The sequence below is a fragment of the Phaethon aethereus genome (assembly GCF_964289735.1).
Source record: "Phaethon aethereus genome assembly, chromosome: 12".
In the NCBI taxonomy this organism is placed as follows: domain Eukaryota; kingdom Metazoa; phylum Chordata; class Aves; order Phaethontiformes; family Phaethontidae; genus Phaethon; species Phaethon aethereus.
Window position 1 is genome coordinate 4,237,496 of NC_138588.1, and position 12,363 is coordinate 4,249,858.

Here is a 12,363-nt window from a genome sequence, read left to right on the forward strand (position 1 = left end):
CTGCTTTGTCCCCCACAAACTTGCCTTGAACCTGCCAGAAACTTCATCACCTTTGCAGTCTATTCAAAATACCTTCCCTCATCTGCTCAAGTGCGTTTAATCTCCTCCCTCAGCCCTCTGAAGAAAAATACTTTTCTCATCGTATTCCTGTGGTAGCCTTATGTCTCCCCTCACTGTTGCTTTCTGTCTGGTTTTTGTTCTGAGGTCTTTTATAATGATTCGATGTTCTTTGTGCAGCGGCACTTAGAAGCTACAACCAGACATGGTTGCTGGAAGGCCATGCACAACGAAATGGTCCTTCTCTCAAGAGCTTACAGAGCACAGGTGATCCTGGGGAAAAGGCAGCTAGCTGGCGTTATTGGCAGCAGCAATCTGAAAAAGCCTGGAGATGAGCATAGGCTGCTTCTGAATCGAGTGAGTGAGCCTGTACTGCAGATACCACACTGGCAGGGGAGAGAAAGGGATATTCTTCACTAGTTTTATATCCTCAGACACATTTTTTCTTATTGGAAGTAGCGAAGGGTAAAATTCACAACACTTCAGAGATGCCCCTTACAGAAACAGGGCTGCAAGATCCATCCCCAAGCCTGGATACGGCTCAAAATGTGGGCTGGCAGAGAGGGAAATGCTCATTTGTTCAGCAGGAGGAGAGCGTTGGTAGCACACCAGTCTGTACAGCCGGCTCCGACACCCCAAAAAGGATCAGCTGTTGAAAGATCACTGACAGTTTCTGTAAGGTCACTGCATACTACAACATCATTGTGCAGCCATCCTGGAGACAAGCTGTGAAACTATTCAGACTGTCAATGGATCAGTGAAAAAGGGTATCCTCTAACAGGATCTTTAGGTTGCACAAAGATCAGTGCAACCACGGCCTGGCCAGCAAAGCTAGATGAGCCATTCTTGGGGTTTTTTTCATTTTCTTGGAAAAGACATTATTTGAACATTTTGCAGCTTCCATTTATTTCCCTAGCTCTGTATTTTTCCCCTTGGTTTTGTCTCTAATGGCAAAAAGACCCAACCAGACTGCAGCTTTGTTTGGCACCAAACTTTCCTCCCGAGATGATCGCACAAGAAGTCTTTTATCAATTTGGCGGCCCTGAGCCAGAGCTGCTTGTGGTGGAAGTTGCCGGGACTGTAACCCTGGGCTGTCGTGGGACAAGAGTCAAGCTTGGGCTGTCAGCAAGGCAAGTTGCAGCGCTCGGAGCCCCTGCCAGGACACGTCAGTACTTCTGAGCGTGCTTCCCCCGGTGTTGCTCTTATTAAGGAAAAGGTATGAAATCCACATCTAGATTGAATTAGTCCTTTTAAAAAATTAAGTGTTGCCTAAAATATAAATCCTGTCAAGAATCATGGTCTAATTCCTTAGAAAATCACTATAAATCAAACCTACCCTGCTCCCCACTGCCTAGTAACATCAGGTCACTTCTCGGTTTTCTCACAGAGCTGATTCACCTCCTCTGCCACTTGTGCTGTGTTGCCTTCAGCACCATCAGACCTGCTTTATGCCCAGATTTGTGTCAAGGAAGGAGCGCCCTGCTGAACTAACAGACTGCTGCTCTCTTCAGACATTGGCAAGACCCCACAGCTGCCAACCGCTCTCGCTCACGGCTTCTTCCCCGCATCGTTTCACAACACTGGCCAACAATACCTTGAGGAGGGGGCTGTGGCACTGAGCCCGAGAAATGCTGTCAGTCGCATTTCCCAGAGGGTAAGGAAGATTCCAGCCATTTTTTTTCCCAACCATGTTTTGCTAAAGAAACAATTTTAAAGGGGAAAAAGAAAAACCACATTATTGTGTAAGCAAGATGGAAAACAGCTTTCTGCGGGTTCCCAGGTATTTATGTGCCATTTTCTCTGCAACGTTATTAGCAACAACATTGCCTGTGGCTGGCTGGCTATTAAGCGTGGATGGTTTTGCAACAGCTGTGTGCACAGTACCTTCCTTCGCAAGCAATGCCTTTTCCCGGCTGTCCCCATGGCTTGGTTTATTTGTATGCAAGGCAACTGTGAGGTTATCGAGGCTTTCCATCAGCTGTACAAACTCACAGCAGAATCAACTCTGTGCATGTGTCCCTTTCTGAGAATTCCAGTTTTTGGGTAGTCAGCTCTTGGGAAGCTCCTGTGAGCGATCTGGTCTTTCTCACGTATCTCTCTAGAGGAATTGCTGCCTATGCTTATACTACAAGCTATGGAGTATCTATAGACATATGTATAAGAAAGAAAAAGCATATTTGCTGGTTTGTTTTCCAGCCTCCCCGTAGAATAGTTCCAAAAGCAGAACTTTGGAACACTATGGAAAAAAATTGTCAAAAACATCCTCATATTTGTCAAAATTTTCTTAGACCTTTCTCAGGGTATCGCTTAGACTTGGCAGGCTCCTCCCCCTTCCTCCCCTGCCTTACCCCAAATACTTCCATTTTTGGCTAAAAAATCTCAAGTTTGGGATTTTTTTGACCAACAATGTCAGCCAAAACCCAGGCTCTTTTCTCTAATTTTCCCACTTAATTTTTAAACTATCTTCTGGCAAAACAGAAATATTGTTTTGATGGAAAATTTTCAACCAGCTCTGCTCATTAGTTTCTGCCAACAGTCATAGAGGCAAAACAGTGCATCTTCCAAGAGAGGAGACTGTCCGAAAGGCCGAACATGAGGCAGGCGATGACTAACACTTCTCTCCCCAGCTCTGTGCCCCAGCCAGCATTGTGCTCTTTTGCAGGCCTCAGCCCTTAATAAGAGCCATCTTTCTAGAGATGTTTCCAGCCTAAATCTCTCTTGGCAAGTCAGCTGAGTAATTCAGGTACTTTGCCAGGTTGAAGGAAGATGTGGGTGGCACAGAAGGATCTCCTCTCACCGAAGGACCACAGGACACAGAGGAGCCACGTTGTGCATCTCTTATCAGCGTTGACTAATGTTTGGACACCTCCAGGCAAGTACCGGTTGGCAGGGAAGAGTGGGGAGATGGGGCTAGTCCGGCTCACTTTCAAAGCAAGCTTCAGTGTGCTGTTTAGATACACCAGCAGCTGAGCCATGCACAGCCATGAGCATTCTCCATCTAACGCCAAGGACCTCCAGGGACAAGATCCTAAAGCAGGTGATGGGCTGAAATAACACCACTCACATCACTGCTGTCTATCTATTACCCATCTGTCCCTGGGGAAGGTGTATTTTCACACTGAATCTGGAGTGTGAATTCAAGGGGAGCCCAGCTCCTCTCATTTCCTGGGTTCCTGTGATGAACCGGGAGACAAAGAAGGAAGATGTTCTTGCAGAGCGGGGCAGAAGCCAAATTTCAGTGTTTGGCCTCTGCAGCCAAAGAGCATCTGCCCATTGGCTACATGGGCAGTCCGCTCAGGGGATAGCCATCCCTCAGCAATCCCTAATATTTGCAAAGTGCTCTGAGATCTTTCAGTGAAAGACCTTTTAGATGTGCAAAAGTTTATAGCCCTTCTCTGACCGTTGCTGATTTTAGAGGGTTAAGTTAGGAACAGGAAATACAGTGACTAAAGGAAAGCCATTAATATTAAATTCTACCCCTTGCCAGATAGTCTTGTGTTATCTTTGCTCTTTCATGAAATATTTTCCAGTTTTTCTTGCAGGGCATTCTTTACAGGGGTAGCAACTGAGGAGCTGTAACTTGGCACATCTCCACCTGCTTTTCTGTAGCAGTGCACATTTGTGCTCTGGGATTTGAAGAATTTCCTTTGCCTCTAGAATTGATATGCAAACAGTCAGCTGTACAGACATCAATCTGTCCAGTAGACATGCCACGTGACCTAAGAAATAATACAGGTGGTCAGCACCATGCTGGTGACTCCTGAATTTCTGCAGCAAACAGAGTCATTTTACTATGTCTTAGAAGACAGGAGGTCCTCTATACATCCTCCAGTAATGTAATCTGCTGTGCTTGACTGATAACAAAACACCCTCCAAGACTTCCCTAACAAAATTCTTGATTTTTGCCAAGGAAAGCAAAGATTTGCAGGAAATGAGAGCTGTGACTTTGCCACCTTACAAATAGCTCGGAGATCTCAAGATGCCCATCTCAGCAGAGAGATGCTTGTGCCAGAGCAAACGTAGAGCCCTGTGTGGTCACCGCACAGCTCTTCCAGCATCCCTTTCTTTACCTCCTCCAATAGGCATCAACTCTGTTGTGATAAAAACAGAAATGGGCCAATTTAGTCTTCTGCTGCCTGTTTGCTGTGTTACTATAAGTTCACTATGTATAGGTACTGCTATGTGAGCAGGTATGGAATGAGACACGTTAAGACTGGGAGAGGTGAGCGTTGCTGGTTGCATAACCCAGCTCATACTGTTTCTCCCACTAGTGATTTCATCACAGCCAAAAGCTGTGTGCTTGAGCTGCTGTGCACCTTGTGGGCAGTTAAAGCCTAAGGGAAAGAGACAGTTAAAGCCTAAGGGAAAATCTTCAGAGAGAAAGAAACAGGTAAGCAACTTCTTCTTTAGGGCAATCACCAGTTCTGTTAAAAAGAAGTCCTTCATTTCCCATTGATACTTCTCAAGTTGCAAGGAGAGCCATTCTTCTGCTTCTGAAGGCCCTAGCTGCAGACACAGCCTTGGAAGGGAAGTTTGCTCTCATGGCTGCGGCAAAGGAATGGGAAGCACGAGATCTGGCACGAAGTCCTGCTCCCATTGAAGCCAGTGGGATGTTTGCCATTGGCTTCAGGGGAAGCCAAGATTTCAGTCTGCAGCCAGATTTGCTGATGTGTTGAGCTATGCTGAGAGCAGGACCAGAAAGGGTTCTTGGTTTCCTGATAAAGCTGTTACTGCCTCAGCTCTTCTGCTGCAGATAGCTGGTTTGTCACCTCACATTGCCCCCTGCTTGCTGTCATGTTTTCAAATCTTATTCTTAGGCCAGAAACTGTTTGAGGAAGAGAATAGTTGCATGGTTTATGCCTGTTGTATTGTCCTGTGACTGGAGCTCCTGGACATCCCCACCAGCAAAATAATCCCCTCTGTTGTGTATTACGGACAGTGCCAGAGAATGGCATAAAGCAATAGCACAGGGCTCAGGTAAGTGGCTTAAATGAAGTAAAAGATATGGGATTTGCTCCAGGTAAATAACTGTGCATTTTCCTTCAGGCAGCAACTTGAATCAGCTCTAGAATTAACTCTGAGTGGTTCAAGAGAGCCTGAAGAGATTGTAAAGGTGGTCCAGGGATGGGCTTCCCTGCTTTACACCTTCACACCAACATGAACTGCTGGGAATCTTGATAGTATAAGCACCCCCTTTTTCTCCTGTCTCCTCTCTTTTAAGGTTAGGTGGAAGCCAAACTGTGTTAGTGATGAGCCGTGGTATAGGTACTCATGAGCCTGATAGTAAACCTTTCCCAAATTCTTATGGTTCCCCATGCTAATAAGCCAACTCAAAGGTTGCCATACTGCTGTAGTGATGTAAGTGTTAAGTAGTGCATTATAGAGTGCTCCCCGATGCATTACATGCCCTTGTGCCAGCTCTTGCAACCCACACAGCATCCACGTTTGGGCAGGGTTAGTGTGCCATCCTCTGAAAAACAGGTGAAGGAAGTGATCTCAGAGTGGAGTGAGATTGTTGTGTTATACCAAGCAGCCCCATTTTGGCCTATACAGGTCCTGTAGTTTTTATTTGAGTGGACACATGGTGGAGCCTCTGTATGCCAAGGAAAAGAAACATTGCAAATAATTCTCATTCTTTATTTATATTTCTCCCTGATCAGGATGTCTCTTTCTATTTATTGTGTGGGTTTGGTCTCTACTGCCCCTTTCTGGGAACATCTGTAAACGCATTACATCTATAAAAAAAGGCATGAAGCTTTATCTCCTGGATCTGCCCTGGCTTTCCTCACTTCTCCAGATGCCCCATGTTTGACAGCATCTTCTCCTCCTCACTAGCCATAGCTTGTGTTCTCTAGCCATCTGGGACTTGATCTTGTTCCTTTGACATATCCACAAAGAGTAGCTGGTGGGAGCGGCTTTCGTTGAAACCATTGTGATATATTTTTTCCCCATAAGCAGGGAGTTTGTATGTGTAGATGCTTAAAGTCGAGGTAATGTTGATCATATAGAGATTTGTAGCTAATAGTTTTACTATGATTTTCTCCAGCAAGTTGAAGCAAAGCTACCCAGAAGTTCAGCACTGGTGCAGGAGCGCACCCCAGTGTTACCTCTTTAGGCACAAAGATCTTTACAGGCAAAAATACCCTTTCTTCTAGTAATAAATAGGAAATAACGGGGAGGAAAGCAAAGAAAAAACCCAGACAATGCAGTATCCTCTCCTCATTGCTCAGCTTAGCTCTGCAGCAGCATTTCCCATCTACCTTTCACATCATTCTGAGATTGTTCCCCTAGAGTATCTTATCAATAGATCCTTTCTCAACTTAGTGACTGCCTCTGAGCCAACTTTTTTCTTCTGGTTCAGTCACTGGCACAATGTTTGCATGAACTCTAAACTATCAACTTGTTGCTCTTCTATTTTCTTTGCTAATATGATCCCGACCAGCTCTCATGTTTCCTAGGGCAAGCACAATCAAACAAATGAATCAGAATAAACAGAGAGAATTAGTGCTCATTCTTTCATAACAGCATGCCTGTAATTTTTTTTCTCCATTAGCAAATTCAATCCAGCTACTTTTGCTCATGTTAACTCACTGTAGCTGCTATCCACAGGCTCTGGGTTACACATAATGATGAGATGAGGGGACAGTGCTTTGCTTTTAGCAAGACCTCAGCATTTGTGTGTTTTGAATTTTAAAGAATGGGGCGAGGAAGGCTTACCTGATCCACTGCCGCCTGCTTCTCTATAGTATGCATTCTGTTGCTGGTAAAGTCCCACCTGGGAGCACAAAAGAAAGAAGACACTTTGTACCTATCATCTGCTCATTTGTCACTTTAATTGTCCTAATAGTTCCTCTTCCCCCTTCTTTGTTTTTCCTCTTGTACTTGCTCTGATTTTAGCACTCCAAGAGGCAGCACAGAGTCCTGGCACAGCTTCCCCAGGATCCTGGCAGATTTAAAGGCCACATGGCCAACACGCTCCCATGCACCCACATACCACATTGACCGTCTCCTTGTGGGCATGACCCCAGAGCCAACTTCTCATGGAGGAGGCCATGGTGAAACTCCCTTCTTGTATCCAGGTCTTGGACCTACAAAGTCTTTCCTGCAAACTTGATGTCTACATGATGAGGCTGGACTGTGGGCCCCTGAGCTCCCCAGGCCACCAGCCCACCTTGTGGGCATGCAAAGGGTGAGGGCTCCCGCAGCCACAGAGGGTCAGTTCTGTCCTCGAGCCCTTCGTCCTGGTCTCCTGGATGCCTGGGGACTATGTCTGGGCTGGAGATTGGCTGCAGGACAGCCCACAGCTCAGCTCTGTACAGCTCACTTGGGCAGAGTGGGGTGTACACAGCCGTCACTGCAGGATGGGGCTTTTCTCTTATACCCGAGATGTGAGCTGTGCTTGCAGCTGGCAAGTGCTTTGCCTTTGACCCATTCCCTGGGACTGTTTCTTGAAGAGAAAGATCAGCATTTGGCCCTTGGCTTTTAGGAGACTTTCCCAGCACTAGCCTCAAAACAAGTGGAAACACTGCCCTCCCCCTTTGGACCAGAACCCTAGGCCAGAACAAGGGCTATGGGTGGGGTTTTTCTGCTTACAAAGCTTTTGGTGTCTTTTTTTCACCCTATCATCCGAGAGGATTCCTGGCACTATGATAAAAGCCCCCACTGCCCACTGAGTCCCTCTCCTCGTGGTGAACTTGGTCCAGACAGAAGGCGAAGGTTTCCCCAGAAGCACATACCCATTCCATGGCTCCAATTAGAGAAGATTTGTCTGTGTTTATTGCTAACAATGTTCTTCCTTGCATTCGGCTCAGTTGGGAGCCCGATTAGTGACTTCCCAGTGGTCTTGAAGCCCAAGACCCATGTTTCTTTAATTTTGTCCAATCTGTTGGATATTTAGGGAAACTGCTGGGAATACTGTAAAGCAGCTTCTGGCAGCGAAGAGTCCCAGCAAAGGATTGTATAGACTCCTGCTAATTATTCTCAGCCTGTCCCTCTAAGGCCTGCCTGTGCAGGGAGCTGCAGCATTAACCAGCAGGGACACAGCCCACATATTTAAAGACATTGTTCTGCTCTTCCTCCTTTTCCTTACAAGAAACTGATTTGGCTAGTTGTGCTTTGTTTTGTACCTGGTGATCGTGCTGCTAGTGTTTGTGTCACTTTGCTACTGTTCACAGTTTGCAATTGCAGCTTTTCTAAGGCTTTACTGACAGCCAGACGCATCTTTCATTGCTAATCCCAGAAAGCTGGGATCTAAGCTGTGCTGACATGGAACATGTTGTGCAGCACTGGGTGAATCAGTTCCCTGTAACTCAGGGAACCACTGTGCGATAGCAGAGGTACCACTACAGCATTGCTCGGCTGCGGCTTTATAAAGCACTTCGAGCTCCTTGGCAAAACACAGGTAAGTGCAAACCTGTGGTTAAAGATTGCCTGAGATTATGGTTTGAAGTGAATAGAAAACAACAGCCAACAGAGTAGCTCATACGTCCTTAATGGTGGTCAGTGGTTTCGGGCATTTTCAGGGGCTACTTCACAGCCCAGTTACTAAAATGGCAGAGGCAGCTTGGGGCTGGGACCCCCTCTGCTGGGCTGTGTGCAGGGCACAGGAATTGTATCAGGGCCATGCTTAGCGCTAGCTTTTGCTGTAACAATTACAAGTGATAAAATGTCAGTTTTCCCAATTTTCCTCCCCACAAGTTGGTATAAAGGGAATGAGGGCAGATCCTGCTATAGCTTAGTACAGTGCTAGCCAACTCAAATGACTCCCCACTGCCTTTTCATCTACATGAGACTCCTAATGCCCTAAGTCTTTGCATGTCCTGGCACATAGCCCAATTGAAGCATGAGCTCCAACAGAAGTTTTAAATTTAAAGCTGTTCTTTTGGCTTCAGAAATTTGTAGATTGAAGCTGAGAGATGCAATTCAGCTGTTTACTTGCAGATCTGCAACAGCCGTGCTGTGCGATTGCACTCGCCTTGGTCAGGCAGTTGTGTTAACAGCACTTTCCAATTAAAGTAGCAGCCTCAGTTACAGAAAATGCTTTTCCTATCTCGGCATTTATCTCTTTTTTTTTTTTTTAATTACTCGTGAAGCACAGGGCTAGTTTGTTTCCCATCCCTTATTATAATTAATCCATAATTAATCCATCACCATTTCTGGTGACTAGGCTGGCTTTTGCTGGATTTTTTATTTCTTGCCATTTCCAGCATCAGCTTGGGCCAATACCACTCAGACACCACATTACTCATATGATGGGGAGCACTGATGTGAGCGATCAGGCAAATATCAGGTGCACAAGCAATTCCTGAAGTTCTGCTCACCCAGAGCAGGAAAAAAGACACCCTGTTCTGGAAACAGCCCTGCCGGAAAATCCCAAAGCCTTGCTATGTAAATTATGACCATTTCCCTGACTGAAATGTTCCTACTCTGAAAACTTGGCTTTTAAGACCTTCACAGCCAAGAACAAGGCTTTTTCCCACTATCTGGACATTCAGAGCCCCCAAGAAAATAAATGGTATCACATGAACCCTGCATCTTTCTTCATGGCTCAGTCAGATAAGAGCATCTTTTTTTCATTTCACCTCACTGAAAGGGACATGCTGGGCTCCATCCTGCCTGTAGGGTGACAAGGTCAGCAAGGCTTGTCCAGTGGGATGCAGTGGGATCTGAACCAAGACCTGGGGTTTTCACTCCAGCCACATTTGCCATTGCAGACAATGCTGCAACTGTCTGCCAGTTGTATGTGCTTTGTAACATGAGCACAGAACTGCTTAGGCTGGGACTGCAGGAACTGGAGAATGACCAGATACAATGACAAAAGCACAGGTTTCAGCGCTGACATCCTGTCCCATGAGGCCACAAAGCCCCTCTCTCCTACGACATGCTTTTCCCATAGCTTGATCAGCTGTAGCTGTCACTCTGGGCTTGTGCCCAGCACAGTGACCCTCAAATCTTGCAGCACCTCAGTTCTGCAAGACCCTTGCAAGGATGCTACAACCAGACTCCCAGGCGAGAAAACAAAGCCTGCTGCTGCCCCCATGTGTTACTTGCTCATTATTGTTGCCACGCACCAGTAAAGACGTGGGAACCCTATTGGCAAGCATGAAGGGGAGCCAGGCTAAGCTCAGCACAGCCTCTCAGCTACTGAGGTCAAAGATCTTGCTTTGGAAGACTCTTCTGTTTCTTCTGTTACCCCCGCAAGCTCAGGGACTTCACTGGGGCACCTTATATTCAAAAAATTGCAAAGTCAGATTGGACATGTTTGGAAGTGAGACGAGCTGGAGACAGCATGGAGGCACGCGATATGCACCAAAGCACAGAGGTGTCATCGTCCCGTTCTGAAAGGATGTGTGTGCAACGCTCAGAGACCACCGTGCAATGCCGAACGATATCAGATATCAGCACAGCGCGTTCAGGCTTGTTGGCTCAGACCACGAGGAGTGCAGAGTGAGAGACAGGTCTTGGCAGGCTGAGCTCACATGATAAGGTCATTGGAAAGACAAGTGATACTTTCATCAACCTGCCTTTCCCCAGTATCAGCACCAGCTCGAGCAAGGATTCACTTTGTGCTCCTGTGCTCTGCATGGTACCCAGGACAAAAGCCTCCTCACAAATACATTGAAGCTGTGTTTTTCCAACCAGTGTCTCAGGCCCCAGCTCCCAACCTTCTTGGCCCTGTCAGGTTCCAGTTCTGAACCATTAAATGGCACCTCTTGGAAAAGTTACGTTCCCTCTGGATCAGCGGTACCTCTCAAGCTGAAGGGAGAACAGGTTGTAGTTACTGGCTATCTATCTGCTGCTTCCCCACAGTTATAATTTACCTTTTGGACATCCATTTGGGATCTCATGGTTTTGTCCTTCTCTGTTGAGCCCCCCGTGGTTGGGGCTGCACACGCTAATTATTCTGGAGACCATCAATCCCAGAAGCTGCCTGAAGCCTGGGGTGATAGGTTGGTAGCAGCAGCCAAACTCTCACTGGCTCAAGTGGAGCCACTTTGTGGCTCAGGGGGATCATGCAGACCAATGGTTCTGACCATCATTAACACAGCTTCTTGGAAAGGAAGGGTTGGCTGTTTGCCGTCCTTTCTCCGAGACCCTTTTTGGCCCTGGCACCATTAACAGATGGTGTGAGGAGCAATGCCTCAGCTAAACATTGTCCACAGACTACCCTGGACACTGCCTAGAGCTCTCTGAGAACATCTGAAGGGAACAACACGCGCTGGCAGGGCTTATGTGCTCCGGCAATTGGGGATTGCAAACACATGCTTCAGCTATGCAAGAAATCTTTGACTTGTTCTGAATGTGATTTTGCCTGGGTTTCTTCCCAGGAACATTCCTGTTCTTCACAATTTACCAGTTGCAGGAAGGGAGAAGGGGGATGGGATTTTAGGAGTAAGGGAGAAGAAAGGGAACAAATCTTACCGTGCTTTCCCTAGCCAAATTCCTCCAGAAGGACAGGGTGTGGATTATGGACTCCAGAATTTGGCACAGTCCCAAGAAAATATGAACTGCAAAATTAAAACCACTCTTAATTAACCGTTTGTTTTTATATAAAGAGTAAGTCTCTGTTTTTCTGAAGTAATTCAGTGTCTGCTATCACATAAACCAGGCAGCCCCTGCCAAATGGTGCTGCGTGATAGAAGGCAAGCACAGAACTAGGTCTCTGAGCAAAGCCACGTTATCTCCTCCAAGAGACGGCAGTGCTAGATTTGCATTCTGGTTCCTGAGATAAAAGTCTCATTCCTAAGAGTCACAGCATACGTGAGAGAGTTGCAAATGTAGTCCTCGTAGGTGGGAGTGATTTGATGTCTGAGCTGGAGATGAATGACGAAGCTGAGTCTTTATTATAACACCTGCTATGTTACAAACAGGAGAAAATGCTTGCGAAGGTGGAGGCAAGAGCTGTGCTTCTGCCCTGGAAGAGGTCAGAGGTACAGGGTACCCGGCACCTCCCTGGCTCAGAGGGATGACAAATCCCTCTTCTCATTGCTGGCAACGTTGCTCTCCCCTCCACCTGGGGAGGGCCACAGGCCACAGTGTCTGCCGCGTGCTGCGGCCATTTGGAGGGCTGGGCTGGGTGGGGGCTGCTGGGTGGGTGTCACATTGCGGCTGGGTGTACCCTTGAATAAGGAAGGCGTAGGTAGTATCCAGGTTGGGTCGCTCCGAGCCAGGGATGCCCCTGCAGATAAGGTGTGACGCTGGCTGTCAGCCAGGTCTCGGGGCTGCTCCTGCGCCGCAGCACAGACACGAGCTTTGTGCGTCTTTCCAGATGCGACCGCCTAAACTGTCAGCTTGTTCCTGAGAGTG